General features: G+C 42.3%; 1 protein-coding gene and 1 long non-coding RNA gene across 4 annotated transcripts in view; one reads left to right on the top strand and one right to left on the bottom strand.

Moving 5' to 3' along the window:
* Nucleotides 1–19,636, bottom strand: part of LOC139754962 (uncharacterized) — a 310,481-nt gene that overhangs the window by 163,483 nt on the left and 127,362 nt on the right. Inside the window, exon 2 of the long non-coding RNA XR_011713988.1 lies at nucleotides 1,478–1,953. This is a non-coding gene — a long non-coding RNA (uncharacterized lncRNA). The remainder of the gene's footprint in view (nucleotides 1–1,477; nucleotides 1,954–19,636) is intronic.
* LOC139754960 (uncharacterized) overlaps nucleotides 1–19,636 on the top strand; it is a 179,496-nt gene that overhangs the window by 91,768 nt on the left and 68,092 nt on the right. The gene's annotated exons all lie outside the window — the stretch shown is intronic.

Raw genomic sequence — 19,636 nt, 5'->3', positions numbered from 1 at the left:
AGGAAGTATCTCTCAAAAACGGTCTATAAAATAAAGAGAAAAATCTAAATCCGTTTAGATGAACCATTAACAGCAGTTATCTGATGACAAGGACCCTCCATTTGTCTGCAGAAGTCTGTACAAGGATGAACGGCAACAGACCAATCAACTGGGACGGACCTCCGGGGTATATGGGTGAGCAACTGCTGACCGTGACGCATTCACGGGCAGCCCAGAGGGTCGAAACCGCATACGTTCGATTTCTTGTTGCGGCAGTCTGTCCACAGTCAACCCAACTGTTCATCCTCCCCTAGGTGCCGGACGGTAAATTCGGTACCTGCCTTAGGCTAAGATAAATATCTAGCGTTATTAAGATGGCCACGACGCCTTAGATAACAAAAATAACGAACGCGTCTCGTGGTACCAAAACAAATCTACAGAATGATCATGAAGTCCGTAAGAATTGTTCGTCTGATGAACTTCGAGCATGAGAAATTGTTCCCACCTAACGAAGACATGACTAAAATGAAATACAGAGGGACTATATAGAAAATATATCTTTTTATCTATATCACAAGGCTGTACTACTGCCAGCAGCAGGGAAAAGAAGACTTTTGGAATTGAGAAGTCCTTTGACGAGACAGTTACTCCCAGTGATACAGCCCCGAACAAGGGAGTCTGGTAACACCCATATAAATTACGTGACAAGGTAAACGTAAGTATGAACGTTGAGTTTTCCTAAATACAAGAATAATCCCATGGAACTGCTCAGGTACAGGACACAAATACAACGTAAAATAAGTAAATCAGCAATGTCCATAACGTTATATATATATATATATATATATATATATATATATATATATATATATATATATATATATATATATACATCTTTCAATGTCCTTTATGGTAAATATATAAATCCTTCAAAGTCGTTCACGTTCTGTATATTAATCTTTCAAACGAAACGCAAGAGGACGTATGCATAACCTCAACCATAAAGATTTTTTCTTCCTGTCTCAGATCACACACACAAAAAACTAAAGCTGATAGAGAAAATGAGTTAGGAAGTTCTTTATTTACTTCAAACGAATCTTTAACACGTCAACTGGTAACTTAGCTCACGAGAGTTTTAAAGGAAGTCAAGCGACAACTTGCCATAATCAAAATATTCATTCAGTAAATCGCCATCATCGAGGCTGAAATAACTAAAGAATAAAAATTGGAAAAATTAATCGAAAAAAATCATAAAATTTTTAGATGACCGCAGTATAGCAAGCGGTGTAAGCAACGCTCACACAAAGCTGAGCTTCCATGCCCCAAAAGTAATCTTGCCTAGAAAATATATCAAAATTTTCCAGGCTAACATACAAAAAATTAACAATCAATAAACATTGGGTCAATAAAGGGAAACTGAATCACAGGAGCATTGGGGAGGTCATATTCATTTTCTGTTATCAAAATCGTTAACATAAGACCAACTTGCTAAACTTACCTTCAGACCTTCCACTGGTTTCCGATCGCCCTTCTATACCGCGAGCAGCTCAATCTTCTCCAGGTAATACATCGGTGCCCATGATGAACTTCGTAGCATTATCGTAAAAGGAACTGAAGCACTGCAGTAGTGATGTTCCTAGAGTCTTGAAAAGTCTTGAAAATATAAGTAGAATGCAAGTTCTTTACTTATAATCAGGAAATCTGACAAGATGGACTCTGATTCCACATTTTGTGTCTCTTATGTGATACTCGATTCCCTTTACTATTTTCATGTCAGGTTGGCGTCGGTGATTCAGTTCAACTTGGGATTAAATTCTGCAGGTTAACATACCGAGTGATCTGCTAACTCAGAGTCCAGCTTTGAGAAGCAATCAACCACCATACCACTGTAGGGCTGACTCCACAAGTACGTCAGCGAACAATGAAATGAGCCGACGTCCTTTCTTGAGATGACCTCGGATTACTTACGTGTTACTGCAAGAAAGAGCAGAAGAAATAGAAACATAATTGTTACAGAGAAAGGAAATTAAAATCACAACCAAAGGTGGAAATCACAAATATGCGTCTCTGTGTGGATCGAAATGCATTATCATTCCAAAGGAAACGGGAATAATAAGTGATGTGCAAAATGACTTTCTACATGTACACAGGAACACAATTAGGATGTTTTTTACTACTTACGCTAATCTATTACCACATACCACTGGAATTATAGTTTAATTTGCTATGAATAATTTACCCGTTTACCGGAAAGTTGCTTTCACAAAGACCATTTACTCGCTGCGACGGAGACATACTACACACGCAAACTTAAAACTCTGCATAATTGGTGGCCATTTAGCCGCGGGGATGGTTAGATCGTATGGTAATCATTACGGTACGTGTCGACCGCGGAGTCGACTGCTGATGGTATTTGAGATGCGTCATCCTCCTCCTCCTCCTCCTCCTCCTCCTCCTGCTGCTCCGCCGCCACGACGACCAGCAACCACAAACTGCTCACCGCCAAGCATGGTGTCGGGGAGGCCCATTACCTTCTGGGAAAGAGATACCGCCCATTTTCCGTGAGGGAAGAACAACTGCGATTTAAATATCCACAGACACGAAAGGCCATTACTTAGTTCTGCCATGTCCACATGCAGTTCCAATGCATCTTGTCATTATACGAAACACGAGACTCAGTCTTTCCTGTTATTCACGAAACTGGAGAAAGTCGATATCCATCATTCTGATCTACGAAGGCTGTTTACTGTAAGCCGACGTCCAAATCAGTCAGGCATTGTGGCTGATGTGACAGCATAAGGCTGACCACAGCGACACAGTATTGTCTCAGTACACATATACATTGCTGCTCACAGCCAGGTTACATTTGCCAAAAACATTATATAACTAGGATCTTAAAAGTTCTGTAAATCAGTCTCAGTAGCTATGTAAATCAATCTTGCTAGAATTATGATAAGAGTGTACATCAATCTTAAGAGAAATCTAACAGAAGTGGAATTAACAATGCTAGTATCCTAATGGCTGTGTAAATCATTCTTACAAGGACTCTAATAGCTGCGTAAATCAATCTTACTAGGATTCTAATAATTGTGTAAATCAATCTTCCCTGGTTTCTAGTAGCTGTGGGAATCAATCCTACAAGAATTCTGATACTTCTGTAAATCAATCTTATCGAATTCTAATACATATGTAAATCAATCAGTCTTACTCGGATTCTAAAACCTCTGTAAATCGATCTTATTCGGATTCTAATACCTCTGTAAATCAATCTTCTTAGGATTTTCATAGTTCTGTAAACAAATCTCAGCAGCATTCGAACAGCTGTGTAAATCCATATCATTAGGATATTGATAACTGTGTAAATCATCTATGATTCAAATAACTGTGTAAATCATTCTTCCTTTGATAATAATAGCTTCGTAAATCAATCGTTCTTGGATTCTAAATGTTGTGTAAATCAATCTTACTATCATTCTCATAGTCATGTAAATAATCATGTAAATAAATTTTACTAGCATTCTAATAGCTGTGTAAATCAGACTTACTAGCATTCTAAAAGCTGTGTAAATGTCTTACTTGCATTCTAGTAGCAGTGTAAATCAGTCGTATTAGCGTTCTAACAGCTGTGTAAATGAGATTTACTAGCATTCTAAAAGCTGTGTAAATCAGTCTTACTTGCATTCCAGTAGCTGTGTAAATCAGTCTTACTAGCATTCTAATAGCTGTGTAAATCAATCTTACGAGCATACTAATAGCTGTGCTGTACATGCTGACGTGGGTCTATACTGTACTGGTAGCTAGCAGTCCACTCACAGGCTACTAAACAAGATGGTCTCAAGGATTGAACACTCTAATCCCAGGGAACTGAACCCAAAATCCACGAGAGTAAGATGGAAAACGTACAGCGTTGGTAACGTATTACCACCATCAACGTGGACCAGCAGCTGCTCCCGCTGTAGAGAGAGAGAGAGAGAGAGAGAGAGAGAGAGAGAGAGAGAGAGAGAGAGAGAGAGAGAGAGAGACTTGTCTCGCGATACACCGCTGATGAAGGCCATGCAGCTCCCCAAGTTTGCTCTGATATGGACGGCTGACCCTGAGGCATCTGGCCAACAGAAGTGTGTCACAGACGGGTGGGCTGCGGGATTCACTATGACCCACACCGACCATACTTTGTTGGGGGGGGGGGATGCTGACCGGAATATGTCACCAGGTCACTCTACAAACAGTAAAGGTCGAGCATCTTCCTGAAGAAGTTATGAGCGAAGAAAGGAAAGAAGACACTGTCTTCCTAAACACTCGGAAATCCATAAGAAATAGAACTCTTATGAGAAGAGGTCAAATTCTCTAACCTAGTTTTAATATTCAGCCGCAAATTCCTCAAGACATGTTTAAAATTCTTTAAATTTCACACATCCCTGAAAACGTTTAAAATTCTTTAAATTCTGATTGGAGTAGATTAATGGCGATTAAGCTATGTGCAAATTGGCGTGGCAGTAATCATCTACGGCAGCCGCCCCACCCAGGCCAAGCTGTGGTCACCAAGTTTGAATAATTATTCATCAGTTCAGCCTACCTGAACGGTTGAATCAGGTCACGTATGGATGGGTCGTGAGCGCCGTCCTTGATGTGTATATATATTCATAATAAACCCAGGACCAATTTTTATGAAAGAGTCCTGGAGTTACCCAGGACTTTCCTGAGGACCTCTGCAGCTCAAGGCTGCGCTACTTCCAGCAGCAGGAAAATAAAGACTCCTTTGGAGTGTGAAGCTGTTTGACGAGACTTTACACTCAACGATGAAGCTTCGCCAAAGGTGACTTTTCACTCGCGGAGTGTGTGTGTGTGTTTGTTTATATATATATATATATATATATATATATATATATATATATATATATATATATATATATATATATATATATACCTTAAAGCGTATTTTCCCATAGTATCACAATATGACTCACGGCGAACCCTCTGCAGATTACCACGGTCTCTGCTGCTACCGACACACTCCTTAACACCAAGACTCCCCAAACCCCCATCTTGCACGGAACTTCCCTCCGTCAGACACATTCCTTTAAATCCCCTTCCAGTTTCTGTCGCCACTGTGCGTCCGTCCTGCATCAGTGATTCACCTACAGGATCACAACCCCCATCCCGAAGTGTCGGCGATAACACACCGCTGATATTTCGGTCCCGTCCATGACATTTTGATCCCCGGACTGCATTACGGTGGCACGGTTGGCAAAGGCAGCGTCTATGGACTATAATGATCGTCTCGAGTCCCGATACTATCTCATGGGCGACCTTAAAGTGACGTCAGGTCCGTTCCCATAATTGTCCATCTCTGGCAATCTCAGGCAGGTGGGTGTTCTCCCGTTGGTTCTTTTGGATGACGTCCGCCTCTCCCTCCCCCACATCCTGACATTATCCTTGCCATTCGATCCCACAGCTGGGTGGTGATGGTGTCCCTGGCCACCAGTGTCTCCCGCTCATCAAAATCTCCGCCATTGTTTGGCTCTTCCGTGGACCGGCAAGCGCGTTCTGCTGAGTTATCCGTCCTTCGTCCTTTACGGATTAGCAGACGTCTTTTTAGGAAATGCTGGTCAAGGGAAATGGGTAGATAAGCTTTTGATACCTCTCTCCGAGATCTAATCATCCAGTAATGTTAATGATTTTATGTCAGGAAATTCAACAATTCCTTTCAAAGGTAATGCATGTATCCCACGAACTACCTTTACATAATTACCTTTCCATAATGAAATGATAAAGTAATTCGATTTGCTGTAAGTAAAAGCCTATCTTTCACAGTTTTATTGTCAAGCTTATTATCCGTCTTTGTCGACCGTAACACATCGAGACGACAGTCGATCTCCATCTAAAATCGAATCAAACCTGGACGGCGATCAGATATCGCCAGAACATATTACGTGCAACAAGGTTGCTTGAAGTGTTTTGACCTTATGAATAAAACTTTGAAAAAAAAAAAGTTTTTTCATTCACAGCAAACCGAATTATTGTATCTTATTTCACAACTGAGAGACCAAACAGGCTTGTGAACGGAGAACGGAGGAGGAATATTTCATTAATTACAGCTAGCACGCCAAGTGAGATTATTAATGGCCTTTGACAATCCTATTTCGTCTAACCAGAACAAAGCCGTTACATGATATCGGGAAAAGTGCCATTAGACTCCTGAAGATGAGGCATGCAAAAACTGTTCCTTAAAGGCAAACACTGCCACCTGTAAGGTTAACCATTAAGCTCCTCTCTTATCTACCTTAGGTGGCAGTTCAACATCATCTGCTTGAAGCGTATCAAGCACCGCTAACCCTGGTCACATACAAGGACCCTCATGGATGATACCCCCAAGATGCTTACATGCAATCAGTCCTCTTTGCTGGCACACACATCAAAAAACCTCACCAGTTATATGGATGCGCATAGTGAACCTTTACTCAGTTCATGGACCACGCAAGAGTACTAAGATGAAGGGACTACAGGAGGGGACTGGAGGAAAAAAATTAACAATCAGGTACCAACATAAAAGCTTTGAAGCTAATAATCCAACCAGAGTCAGTAAGGAAACCTAGACAGCGGGAGCTCATGTTCCATCATGTTCCTGGAAGCCGGCAGCGACGCTGCCAATATTTACTGACCAACGTCCTGAGGAAATGTATCCTTCTTCAGGAGGGACATAGACTGAACACGACCATCAAACGCCTCTTTTCGTGCACGATACATTCACCTCGGAAAACACACACGTCCTTTACCTTGAAACTGGTCTAACGCCACTGCACTTGACGATCTTCTTCAAGAAGCTCATTCATCTAGTCCTTCAGCTCTCCATAATGAAAGGTTACCAAGAACCCCTAACACCTTACCACAAGTAAGGAAGAACAGGGTGGGGCCACTCCACCAGTCGACAGTCATGAGGTTCACATGCCAACTTCCAGTCTTAATTTCAGGATTACCTTACGAACGATGGTAGTGAATGCCGACTGGAGTCTCCTGACCCTCAGCGATGCTGTGGTAAGTATCTGCCGCTCTAAGGTCATCTCACAACGACAGATGGGTCGTAATTTCTTTGCTGTCGTTTTAAAGTGTTCAGTGAACAGCATTGTCACTTCCGCCGCCGCTACCAAAAAGCACAGGAGATAATTTCACTGCGTGTACGGGTGTGCGTTTGTATGTGTGTTTTTGTATGAGGGGATATAAAAGAAATACTTCCGGCACATCTTAGGCAGCCGGCGGAAAATATAAGCGAGCAATTTAATCGCATTCTGGACAGTGGTTTTCACAATCACCAGAACGTATACATGTGCTATAGATTCACAAGAGGAGAGATAGAAGGCAAGGGACACCTCCTCCTCCCCCCCTTCCCCCCCCCGCCACCATTGACACTAACAACCTCCGGGAGGCAAGTGACACTCCCACTCCGCAAGCAGTGACACCACTAACCTCTGGGAGGCAAGTGACACTTCCACTCCGCCATCATTGACACCACCAACCTCCGGGATGCATGTGACACTTCTCCCTCCACCAGCAGTGACACCACCAACCTCCAGGAGGCATGTAACACTACCCCTCCACCAGCAGTGACACCACCCACCTCCTGGAGGCGTGTGACACTCCCTCTCAGCCTACAGTGACACCACCTGACCCTGACCTGCGCAATTAAGACGACTGAGTAACCGCCAACCAACTAAGCAGCCTGGGGCCGTGTGTTTTTGCACTGTATCTCGTCATCTATAATAGCGTGAGACCTTCTCTCTGGCCGTGAGACACCTCCTGATGTGTGAGACACGAGAGAGACTGTCAAGGCTCATCGGCGCTGGATCAACTGATAACCAAAAACACCAAATACAAACAAAACAAAAAGAGTCCTTGAGGATCATCCTGGATGTGTATCATCATTACCACATGGCCACATAAACATGGTCATAAAATACAAACTTGAGGAAAAAAAAATCTTGTATAATATTTTGGCAACTTCACGAGATGGGACTCCCGTGATGTAGCGGTTAGCGTTCCTGACACATTTACGGGCTGCCCAGGGTCGAGGGCATAAGTTCGAATCCTGGTTACAGCAGTCGAGCTACAGTCAACCCAGCTGTTCAAACGCCCCTAGATGTTGGACGATAAAATGGGTACCTGGCTCTGGCTCAGGCTAGAATATATATATATATATATATATATATATATATATATATATATATATATATATGTGTGTGTGTGTGTGTATATATATATAGCGTTAATGGGATGGCCTTTTTTAGGGCCTCAACTGCCCGTGCCGTCTCAGCTAGAAAATAAAAAGATGGTGGCGGATGAGCGCTGGTGGTGGGGTGTGGTTTGGTCAGGCATCATCCACGTTACTCTTCCCAGTACACGAATACAGATCTGTTGTTGGAATGTTCAGCTTAGGTAAGGACACAGATGATACACTGCACTCGTGCAGTCATGACTATATGTCATGTATTCAACATCAGCTTGTAAAGGAATCGCCTCAACTGATACAGACGTGATATTCATCGCTGTGGAACTTACAATATACTATGTATGTCTGTATGTAGGTATGTATGCATTATATCATTATCATCATTGTCATTATTATCATTATTATTATTATTATTATTATTACCATTATTACTACTAATACTACTACTATGAATTCATAATTATCTTTATCATTATTATTATTATTATTATTATTATCATTATTATTGCTATCATTATTACTATCATTATTATTATCAGTATCAGCTTTATCAGTATTATCATCACTGTCATTATTATTAACATTATTAATATCATTATTGTCATCATCATCATACAACGCCAGAACTCCCCATCCAGGAGCTCATGCAGTTCTAAGATAGTGCTACACTCAGCAAGAACAAGATGAAACCTGCGAGTTCTTTATGTGACTATGTCCACGTCAAATGACGATGATGGAGCTTCCCAGAGGGTAACTCTTCACTCGCTATGTCACTTCTAGCAGACGAAGGCCGGTACACATTTAGAATTACCTCAGGACCAGTTCCTGTGACAGAGTCCTAGTGTTGCCCAGGACCTTTCTGAAGGCTCCTGCTGCCACAGCTGCGTTACTTCCAGTAGCAAGGATATGTAGACTCCTTTGGAGTGGGAAGTTCGTTGACGAGACTCTACTCCCAATTGATACAGCCGGGCCTAAGGTAACTTTTTACTGGCTGTGTAACCTCGAGCAGGAGAAGTCCGGTAACATATGTATATAGATGTGTGTGTGTGTGTGTGTGTGTGTGTGTGTGTGTGTGTGCGCGTGTGTGTGTGTGTGTTAGATGTTATCGTTAACACCACAGCCATGATCAGGACCTAGTTATTGAAAAGAAATAAAAGTGAAAAAGCCTGGGCTGTGGCGGGGAAGATTAATGGCCGACCTGGAGACTGCACCCGATCTTTATCACTGGAATTTTGTGCTTGTGAGGCGAAGTGATCGAGCAGGGTTGTTGGGTGTGGGGGGTTTGGGGAGGGAATAGGGGGTTTATGCATGGCTGTGGGATTTTAGTCAGCGCCAGAGATTAGAATATGTCTTCCCATTCAGATCATAGGTGAGCCAGTTGCTTACGTTAAATTTGTTAGAGAAAACAGAGCATTGAAATGTATATGAATGTAAGAATCAAATACTATAAGCAAAAGAAAAGTTAAGGAAAAGGAACGCATTTTATCCAGTCTTCGAATCTCGGCGTTCACATACTGAGAGCGTTCGCGTTGCTGTAGCTGTTATCTACAAAACGGCGAGAGACCGTTCATATCTGTTGGTATATGTATAAAAAAAACGGCAAGAGACCGTTCCGACCTACAGTTGGAGATAACAGGAGGAAAATTTGGCTTTCCATATGCCGCTTTACTTTGCTGTCATTAGTCAAATCCGCACAGCCTATCATAATGGGATAAATACTTTCTAACGCCCAAGTCTCGCTCTTTGTACGGATTATGTACCTATACAATTTAGTGTTATGTCTACGTACGGACATATATATATATATATATATATATATATATATATATATATATATATATATATATATATATATATATAATCATACAAACCTCAAACAGCCAGGATCGGCCCCGATAAGCTGACCGATAAGCTATGGGCCTGGCTAATAGGAAATAACTATTCGAATACTAAGTACTCGAATAGCCTTCGTCTCACATTGGTGAGCAACGGGGTCTACACTGGTTACTTCCCAACAGGCGCACATAGCCAGCAGATAGCATTTTATAGAACCTAACTGTACAACGCGGAGGTATATGAATACGAATATAGTGTATGTTCTAAGAAGGTGCGCGTTTCTATGCACTTTATTCATATATATATACATATATATATATATATATATATATATATATATATATATATATATATATATATATATATATATATATATCACAAAAGAACACGATTCAGAAATATCAGCTGGTGGAAACAAGGAAAATGACACGAAAATTCGTGCGCTATCGTTAAAATTCAATTCTTCGTGGTTGATATGCTGGTATGTAACACATGTTACACGACCCTGGTGCATATGTTGATAATTTACTAACACATGCTTGACGATACTAATGTCACGAATCTACGCTGTAAATCTTCACTGTAGCAACCTTTCCTGCACAGACATGCTGCTTTACATCTGTCCACTACTTTGTGTCTTTTACAAAGAGAGAGAGAGAGAGAGAGAGAGAGAGAGAGAGAGAGAGAGAGAGAGAGAGAGAGAGAGAGAGAGAGAGAGAGAGTGTGTAAATGAGCAATTGTGTGTGTAAATGAGCACTTGTCAGTACGTTGCGCCAAACCACCTACCACGGAAATAATATTCAAAAATAAAAATGTGTGGAAATCTGTATGCTAAACGCAGACTCTGTGGGGCATGAGTTGGGTGTGGCAGTGGCGGCAGAAAATGAGTCACGCTCATTTTCACGATACTCTGATCCGATGAGACTTTATCATTCACTTTTGTATCTGAGAACAGTGCTATTAACAACTCGCTGAGGCCTACCTCGTTGTTCCCAAACTTATGATATCCCTGAACACATATCTTAAATTCCCGCTTGATCACTTCCGTTACTCCAAGTTAAAGAAGCATAACTAAGTATATCATGCATCTCGGCAGAAAATATACGAGGGAAAATTATCAACACCAGAAATGAAGCGAACAGAAACTGGATAGGGTTGCAACTGCCACCGCTACTCCGATCACTGTTTCCATCTACAGCGTAGATGAGGTGCCAGATCAACACTTAACCTCCATAACAGAGGTTGGAGGAGGGCTGGTCACCACACCAGACACTGAACTCACTAATGCGCAAGAGACAGCTCTCGTGCGACGGGGTGATTTACTGGTGTACAGTTACGGTGATGTGTACAGATGGCTGCGGTGAGCCGCGATGATCGGCTTTCCGGCAGGAATTGACTTGGGTAATATTTTCGCATTTCTTCCACACCTGCTCTCTATTCCCGCCTTTGCGAGGTAGCGTCGGGAACAGGCAACTTAGCCCTAAAGAAAAAAAAATGAGCCTCCTTTGGCAGTTTAATGTCATAACTTTTTTGAAGTTAATGATACAGGAGAGAAGACTTCGTCAACCCTCAACCCGGGCTACTGAGAACGGTGGAAGACCGGCGTACCCCTGGACTATCGATGAGCTAAAAGCTGTCCTTCTTAGGCTACTACTTCAGCTTTAGGTCCCTGTACCTACACATCGTGGGACGAATTAGGGGTGAGCAGGCCGCTCACACTCTAGTCCCGAGGACGCTAGAAAATGACTCTGGCAGCTCGGTAATGTCTATACGGTGTATTAGAACGTGTAATGTTCACTTTTATCTATAATGTTGGCAGAGGCGGCACGGGCAACTGAATGCCCTAATGAAGGCCATCCCACTTACTAATATATATATATATATATATATATATATATATATATATATATATATATATATATATATATATATATATTGTGTGTGTGTGTGTGTGTGTGTGTGTGTGATGGAGCCTACTGAACTCACTATAGGTCTTGCTGGAAAATTCTGTTTATGTGTTTTGATAAGTCCATACATAGATTGCAATGAAGGGGACAAAGATGACAAACTTTTGATAAGAGAACTATTACCTTTCAATACAACGTCATTTCTTTACTGAAATGAGAATTAAATGCTTCTAAGGGATTTTTACTAAGTTTAGAATATGTTGTGTCATCATTTAGAACATTCATTTTAGATAAATAGTTACTTTTGTCTCAAATCACAACAATATTAGCCTTATCTCCTTTAGTAATATGTATATCCTTGTCTTTTTTTAAGGTGTTAATAGCTCTTATAAATCTTTTAGGGCAATTAGGTTCCACTGGTTTTGACAAACTGGCATACACTAAACCCTTACAGATATTTAGAGAAATACAGTAATCTAAGTAATGATGATATTAATGTTGATTGGTTGGTTGGGGCCCATCTACTGCCAGGGTACATTAAAGCCGTTAATGCCAAGCTATACTACATCCACAGCCCAAAAACTCCTTCAAAATCTTCTTCAAGGATGTGAAGGATAACTTTAAGACCACATACACCCCCACTGCGCAAGTGGCCTACGGTAACGTGATTTACCGAGTGTTCTAACTCCATTATTCCCGCGATTCGTGAGATTTCATGTGATTTACATCAGAAATATAAGAGAAAGATTTTTAAGTGGAATGTACCAGTATTTTTCGTTCTAGTGTTTTACGTTATAATATAACGTAATCACAGTCAACGTCATGAAAGGACAGTACATCATCCGATGCACATACCTTCGCGTAACTCCACCAGAAACCATTATTGACTTCTTATTACTTAATATCCAACATTTTAGCAGCATTGTACGCTTTATGCCGCATAATTACATATTTTCTCCTCAATTAAGTCAATCAGTGCATCAAAACCACCGTAAATATTGCCTCTGGAAAGCTGGTAATTACACCACAGACACTGGCGGCTACACAGACTAGCAGCAGCAGTGTAACGGCATCTGTGTAAAGGCGCGGCTACACTTGCTCGAAACATGGGTTCGGACCATGTTCGCGACTTTGTTATGAACCTGGTCTCACACATACGTTCGAAGCACTAGTGTCACAAACATGTGGGTAACTCTGTCGGGATCATGTTGGAAGCACTGGTGTGGACGAGGCTTCGAGCTGCCGACATGAATGTTAAGATCCAAAACTAGCCTACAAATGACAATTCGTAATTAACAAGATACATGTGGGTGACTCATTGGTGTGGTTATACAGGAAATCCACACCACCAAACCAACGGAGTTTTTTGATCTTCACATTGAGTTCACATCCGATAAGACCGATATACCGGTATACATGTGGACCAGCGTGTACAGTCACTCTCTAATTCCGCTACACCCTTGATGCATATTTAATGAGCACATGGTTGATGACTATAAAATGTACTGTTGTTAGTGGTAAAAAACTATATGACTATTTACATATCATTTATTCACACTATACAGTATCTTTTATATCAACATAATTCACCGCCATGGGTGAAGTGGAATATGTGTGCCTAGACATACACGGACACTCGCCTAAAAAAGTATCCCCCCCCCCTCGGCCTGAAGTTTCTAATAATCAACAACAGAACGACTGAGATTAAAAAAAAATCGACTTCGCTGCCACCCTAATGCAGTAGTAAACTGCATCAGGGTGCCAGAGAAGATGCATTGCAAACTGCATCAGGGTGGCAGCGAAGTTAAGTTTTATTCTCGGTCGGCCAGTTTTAGATTATTAGAAACTTGGAGCCAGGTGGGCTGATAATTTTTTTTTAGGAGACTGTCATTGGCGTTAACATAATCACTAATGACAACGACAAGTGCAGGTCACATATCTGGCACTATCTCACAGATGGACTGTTTGGAAATTCTGAACAGGTAACTGAGACTGCGGTACGAATCCCCGTAACCAGTTGGTCTCCAGTCGATGTTGGTTTTTGAGCTGGAGTTTACTGATATCTGGTCCAATTTTGATCAGTACCCACTGAAAATCGGATTTTAGACATCCTGAAGAAATTCTATAATGATGCACTGGCCCACACTTGTGCAGGCAACAGTCCATCATCACCTCATATCAAAGCACTGATACGATTGTGCCTTTCGCCATTGCGTTTTGGTCTAAGCGATGGACGCACCCAGAGTCAGCGCCGACACCTGTCCACATAATCCTACCGCTGCGGCTGTAGCAAGTTACGCGTCCTCACCGTCGCCATGGTGCTGGCTACTGTCTCGGACAAGTGTGGATCATTATTTCACCTGTGATCCCAGCTTGTTGATGCCTTTGTCCCAAGCAGTGTCCTAAACATTTCTCTAATCACGTCTGTGACGCATTGTTAGGTTGCGTGTGACATGTTCCTACCAAGACTCTAGTAGTGTTTCGGTCAATGTTCCAGGCAAGTTTGGCCGAAGCCTGAGAGTTAATCGGTCCAGCAGTGTCTTGTGATTCTCCAGTATGTGGGAGTTACAGTTCAGGGGTAGAGTGATGGCCTGTTCCTCTGGAGATGTTGCTACTCCCGTCGACAGAAACGGTAGGTCAAAGCTTCGTGGGTCACCTCTCGAGCCGATGGAGAGCGGACGTTCCAGCCTCATTCCTCGGCTCGCATCCCACGGCACAAGCTGGCACAGCGACAATGATAAGGCGCAGTTCCAAGACCTCTCACACGACCTACTCTGGCCTAAAGGCTTAATACTGCCTCGCTCATTTCCTCTTTTGGTTTTACTTCCTCCTCTGTTACGTTTTACCAAGAGGTACAAAGCTCGTGCGTTCTTTTTCAGCTGCACTAAAAGTATACGAAGAACACTGACTCCGGCCTCTCTGCCAATTTTCATGACAAGAGTCAGTTAAGTTAGAAGTGAATTGCAGGTATGACTAAGATACCAGCAATGGACGGAGCTTTCAGGCCGAGAAAATCAAGCGACTAGTCTTCCTCGTTGGCAGTAACACTCCTGCCATCTACACCAACAAAAGCCACGAAGGTCTGAACATGAACATCGTCTGATAAGAAATCATATGCAACAATGTCCCATCCTCAACATCATTCAGAACAATACCAGGTCGCTGTGTCCACCAGACATAAAATCTCATCGACCCATCAACAAGACTGTGATCTGAGACACGTCAAAAATTGACGCCGGGTCCAGACTGATGCCAGCATTACGGACACGCTCAGACACCAGAGATGAAACAGAAACAAAACCCCTTTTGACACGAAAAAATATGGCCAGAAAAACATAAGCCTGCCAGCGGGGCGAATCTGCCAACTGTACATCAGCAGTCATCAGAGGGCTGAAACAATGTATTCCTTTGACGCTCTGGTACTCCTGCTCACCAGTAGGTGCCTAGATCTCTGCGGGGCTAGACAGGGAGGCTTTAACACTTGCACTTCTCAGGTTGTGTTCTGTTGACAAGCCTCAGTAAATGTTAGTCTGTGGCTCAGGATTCTACAGCTCTCCTGAAGCGTTGACCTGTTACCTTCTGTGCATGTGTCACTGGGTTTCAAACTTCCTATGAATACAATTTCGAACTTAATTATCTCTATTTTTCAATTCCGCGGTCTTTTTCCAAGCTGTTGAGTCTGGGGTGCCTCTGGCTGTTCTTAAGTTGGTTCGTTAGGGGAGTGTGTTCCTAGAGACTACTTATCTGCGTGGCGTCGTTTGTGTAAAAGACGTCAATGTAGGTTATGGGAGAGCATTAGTGACAAGACGCTGCCCTGGGGGACCACGCTTAGTAAAATGGAGCTGGTGGTGTTGCACAGCTGATGTTGACCTGCGGCGGTGAAAAGTTACAAGGTGACGCATTCACGGGCAGCCCAGGGTCGAGCGCATAGGTCCGAATCCTGGTTGAGGCAGTCTTGTACACAGTGAACCCAGCTAGTCATCCTTCCCTGAGTGATGGTTGATAAAATGGGTACCTAGATTAGAAAATTATATATATATATATATATATATATATATATATATATATATATATATATATATATATATATATATATATATATATATATATCCTAGCCTGAGCAAGGTACCCACTTTATCGACCAACCCCTAGGGGTGGACGAACAGCTGAGTTGACTGTGGACCGAATGCCTTAAACAGGATTCGAACCTATGCGCTCATATATATCCTAGCCTGAGCCAGGTACCCACTTTATCGACCAACCCCTAGGGATGGATGAACAGCTGGGTTGACTGTGGACCGAATGCCTTAACCTGGATTCGAAACTATGCGCTCGACTCTGGGCGGCCCGTGAATGCGTCATGGTCAGTCAAGCCAACCGTTACAAAATGGAGGTCCATAATTTAGATTTTTTTTTCTTGCTTTGTCTCCCGCGTTTGCGAGGTAGCGCAAGGAAACAGACGAAAGAAATGGCCCAACCCCCCCCCCCCCCCATACACATGTACATACATACGTCCACACACGCAAATATACATACCTACACAGCTTTCCATGGTTTACCCCAGACGCTTCACATGCCCTGATTCAACCCACTGACAGCACGTCAACCCCGGTATACCACATCGATCCAATTCACTCTATTCCTTGCCCTCCTTTCACCCTCCTGCATGTTCAGGCCCCGATCACTCAAAATCTTTTTCACTCCATCTTTCCACCTCCAATTTGGTCACCCACTTTTCCTCGTTCCCTCCACCTCCGACACATATATCCTTTTGGTCAATCTTTTCTCACTCATTCTCTCCATGTGCCCAAACCATTTCAAAACACCCTCTTCTGCTCTCTCAACCACGCTCTTTTTATTTCCACACATCTCTCTTACCCTTACGTTACTTACTCGATCAAACCACCTCACACCACACATTGTCCTCAAACATCTCATTTCCAGCACATCCATCCTCCTGCGCACTCTATCCATAGCCCACGCCTCGCAACCATACAACATTGTTGGAACCACTATTCCTTCAAACATACCCATTTGCTTTCCGAGATAATGTTCTCGACTTCCACACATTCTTCAAGGCCCCCAGAATTTTCGCCCCCTCCCCCACCCTATGATCCACTTCCGCTTCCATGGTTCCATCCGCTGCCAGATCCACTCCCAGATATCTAAAACACTTTACTTCCTCCAGTTTTTCTCCATTCAAACTTACCTCCCAACTGACTTGACCCTCAACCCTACTGTACCTAATAACCTTGCTCTTATTCACATTTACTCTTAACTTTCTTCTTTCACACACTTTACCAAACTCAGTCACCAGCTTCAGCAGTTTCTCACATGAATCAGCCACCAGCGCTGTATCATCAGCGAACAACAACTGACTCACTTCCCAAGCTCTCTCATCCCCAACAGACTTCATACTTGCCCCTCTTTCCAAAACTCTTGCATTCACCTCCCTAACAACCCCATCCATAAACAAATTAAACAACCATGGAGACATCACACACCCCTGCCGCAAACCTACATTCACTGAGAACCAATCACTTTCCTCTCTTCCTACACGTACACATGCCTTACATCCTCGATAAAAACTTTTCACTGCTTCTAACAACTTGCCTCCCACACCATATATTCTTAATACCTTCCACAGAGCATCTCTATCAACTCTATCATATGCCTTCTCCAGATCCATAAATGCTACATACAAATCCATTTGCTTTTCTAAGTATTTCTCGCATACATTCTTCAAAGCAAACACCTGATCCACACATCCTCTACCACTTCTGAAACCACACTGCTCTTCCCCAATCTGATGCTCTGTACATGCCTTCACCCTCTCAATCAATACCCTCCCATATAATTTACCAGGAACACTCAACAAACTTATACCTCTGTAATTTGAGCACTCACTCTTATCCCCTTTGCCTTTGTACAAAGGCACTATGTACGCATTCCGCCAATCCTCAGTCACCTCACCATGAGTCATACATACATTAAATAACCTTACCAACCAGTCAATAATACAGTCACCCCCTTTTTTAATAAATTCTACTGCAATACCATCCAAACCTGCTGCCTTAGATATCTATAATATATAAATCTAACATCACCGCCCAGACGGCCATTACCGAACGTTATTCTGACAAAATCCTTTCTGGGTTGTTTTATGAAGTAAAGTCTCAATAACTTATCACAATGTCACCAACGCTCCACCCTGACCGTGATCTCTATGGATGGTCCAAAGGAACGCTCTCCACACTGGATCCACTGACCTTCCACCTTACCCCAAGGATCATCCCATCGTCTCCAGCACCACAGGAACACGCTCCCTCGTCCCTCACTTGCCCCACATGTCATCTACCGATGATCAGTCACTTGGGGAATCAAACGCATGACTTTAAGTCTCCTTCTGAATTCATGTTCGACATGAGTATAAGAAAGGGTTATTCCATCACATTGTGTTCAGAAATACTTGGGGTAGTCTGTGTTGAATGTATGTAAAGCAGAGAATCTCTCTCAGCGCAATATCAATACTGTTACTACTGCTATAACTGCTATCATTATCATCATTATTATTATTATTAATATCATTATCATTATTATCATTATTATTATTGTTATTATTATTATCATTATTACTCATTATTATCATTATCATAAATAATAATAAATGATAATAGTAATAATAATAATAATAGTAATAATAACGCGAAAAAAATAAATGTTACATTTTTATCTACAGAGCGAACTTCATTCCGAACAATCAGATGTTAAACACACGATAAATACTTTACCTTACACCACGTTCTCATCTGTTAAAATCCCAGCTTTATATAATACATTTTATTCAATACATCTCTATCTTTCCTCGTTGCATTGCAGACATTCAGGTTTATATCTTCCATTAATACGCAACAATAAATATCTAGTGCAATAATACTAACAGGTAAACGAGATTTTGTACTTCACCAGCGGAGCTAAACGACCGACATCGCTTAAACACAGACCCCCACAGCTGCTTCCCACGCTTGATGACAAAGCCTCGGGAAATTACGACCACTGTTTAGACCACGTAAATGCCGGTTACAGGCGGTGCTTCTTCCAAGATACTGGTGCCCGACCTTAACCTTAGTCCTTGGCAATATGGAAGACTTCCTCTTTCCTGATCTAGCGTACACCAACCCTCGCGTCTGCGACATAAAACGAGAGGATATGTTACCCGCTTAAGACGATACATATCAGGGTCGGTGTTGCTGTACGTGAAAAGACGTGGCATGACAGGATCCTGCAGCTTCTGACCTCAGACGGCGAGCTATCATTAGGTAGACAAAAGTGTAGCGACCTACCACACTCATCTCTCAGTGGTCAATAATTTGTCTTCGGGTTCTCGACTTTTGTACATAAACCTGGTCCATGCCGCACTGTCATCACACTTGAGGATGTTACACGAGTCACGAACCGTTGTATTACTGTATTCCAGAAGAGAATTATACGACTGGTTACTACCTGAGTTTGGCTCTACGCCAGCTATGAACCTTGGCCAGCTTATTGGTAATCTACCTGAACAGTATAAGAGAATCGTTAAACAAGTCGAGAACATCAGCAAGATACTCATATATGCTGCATTAAGTCATATTCAATCACATGTTTACCAAATGGCGTCCTAATTTCGTCTCTTCGATGTATATCAACTGAC

The sequence above is a fragment of the Panulirus ornatus genome, chromosome 18 (assembly GCF_036320965.1).
Source record: "Panulirus ornatus isolate Po-2019 chromosome 18, ASM3632096v1, whole genome shotgun sequence".
Lineage (NCBI taxonomy): Eukaryota > Metazoa > Arthropoda > Malacostraca > Decapoda > Palinuridae > Panulirus > Panulirus ornatus.
This window is presented reverse-complemented; position numbering and strand designations above follow the sequence as displayed.